We start from the raw sequence: 2,191 nt of genomic DNA, 5'->3' as shown, positions 1-2,191 counted from the left end.
CGGCATGTGGGATCTTCCTGGACCGGGGCACGAACCCGTGTCCCCTGCATCAGCAGGCGGACTCTCAACCACTGCGCCACCAGGGAAGCCCATGTAGACTTTTTAATGATGGCCATTCTGACTGGTGTGAGGTGGTACCTCATTGTAATTTTCATTTGCTTTTCTCTGATTAGCGATGATGAGCAACTTTTCATGTTCCTATTGGCCATCCGTATGTCTTCTTTGTGGTATGAGGGCCTCCCTCTGCTGTGGTCTCTCCCGTTGCGGAGGACAGGCTCCGGACGCGCAGGCTCAGCGGCCATGGCTCACGGGCCCAGCCGCTCCGCGGCACGCGGGATCCTCCCAGACCGGGGCGCGAACCCGGTTCCCCTGCATCGGCAGGCGGACGCGCAACCGCTGCGCCACCAGGGAAGCCCCGTGTGTCTTCTTTGAAGAAATGTCTATTTAGGCCTTCTGGCAAGTGGCAAAACTTCATTCTTTTTTATCCACCTATGTCTTTTAATTCCTTTCTCCAGTCTACATTACTTCAAGCAGTTTCTGGAAAGTCAGCTTCATTTAGTTCAGACTGTCATTACATATACATATCTGTTACATCCCAACAGATTGAATTCAGAAGCAGATATGAGAATCCAGCCATCTTCTGTTAAAAATCTTTAGTCAACAAATCCGTTTACCACTTCAGTCCACTCAGTGCCCTCTGATAAGTGCACCTAGAGCAGTAAATTCAGTCCAATCTAAAATTATGGTCGGGGCTTCCCTGGTGGTGCAGTGGTTGCGCGTCCGCCTGCCGATGCAGGGGAACCGGGTTCGCGCCCCGGTCTGGGAGGATCCCATATGCCGCGGAGCGGCTGGGCCCGTGAGCCATGGCCGCTGAGCCTGCACGTCTGGAGCCTGTGCTCCGCAAAGGGAGAGGCCGCAGCAGTGAGAGGCCCGTGTACCACACACACACAAAAAAAAACAAACAAAACAAAAAAAATAAAAATAAAAAATAAAATTATGGTCTTCTCTCTCAAATCCCCCCATATCTATTACTATACATATTCTTTGTATCTAATTTATGGGATTCTCACAAAACCCCAGGCAGATAATACCCTCTTAGGAAAGCTGTATTCTCTTCAATATCTACTTTCATAATTCTCTTGTAGGCTCTGCTGAATGCGGCAAGAAGTAAAGAGCACACACCAAAATTCTGAGACTTTCTTGCCATTTCCTCTAACATTACAGCTTTAGTGGGCATATGGTCTGCATTGCAATGGACAACACGTAACTGAACCAGTGCTTTTCCACTGCATAACCAGGTTCATCAGCAGCATCCTACTGCAACAGGGTTTCTCAATCCCAACCGTTTTGAATCAGACAATTCTTTGTTGATGCATGTAGGATGTTTAGCAGCATCCCTGGCCTCTAACTATAAGATGCCAGTAGCACCCTACCTCTAGCTGTGACAGTCAAAAATGTCTACAGATGTCCCTTGGGGAGCACTTCATGTTCCAAATTCTGTATCAATGAATAATTCTTTGAACAGTAACAGAAATCGGAAAAACAGCAGCTTAAGCAAATAAGAAGTTTATTTTTCTCAGTACCAGCAGGCATTGCATCTGTATTGTAAGCAGGACTGAGGAGGAAGGTGAAGACTTCTCACCAGAGGGCTTTAAAAAAATTATGTGGGGGCTTCCCTGGTGGCGCAGTGGTTGAGAGTCCGCCTGCCGATGGAGGGAACACGGGTTCGTGCCCCGGTCCGTCCGGGAAGATCCCACATGCTGCGGAGCGGCTGGGCCCGTGAGCTCTGGCCTCTGAGCCTGCGCGTCCAGAGCCTGTGGTCCGCAACGGGAGAGGCCACGACAGTGAGAGGCCCACGTACAGCAAAAAAAAAAAAAAAAAAAAAAAAATTATGTGGTAAGAGACACCCCCACCAAAGACTTTCTTTTAAATGCTAGAACTGTGCATATGGCCCCCCTTAGTTCTAAGACAACCTAGAAGACTGATTATTTGAGGTTTCTAGCCTCTGCAGCAGCTCTGTCAAAAGGTTCTCTGATGATGGAAATGTTCCATGTTTGCTCTAATAATATGATAGCCACAAGCCACATGTGGTAAATGAATACTTGACGTGTAGCTAGGATGACTGAAGAAATGAATTTCGAATTCAGTTTAATTTAATTTAAATAGCCATATGTGACTAGAGACTACCATA

The sequence above is a fragment of the Physeter macrocephalus genome, chromosome 18, assembly GCF_002837175.3.
Source record: "Physeter macrocephalus isolate SW-GA chromosome 18, ASM283717v5, whole genome shotgun sequence".
Classification (NCBI taxonomy): domain Eukaryota; kingdom Metazoa; phylum Chordata; class Mammalia; order Artiodactyla; family Physeteridae; genus Physeter; species Physeter macrocephalus.
The sequence above is the reverse complement of the archived record's forward strand: the minus strand, read 5'-3'. Positions refer to the sequence as shown.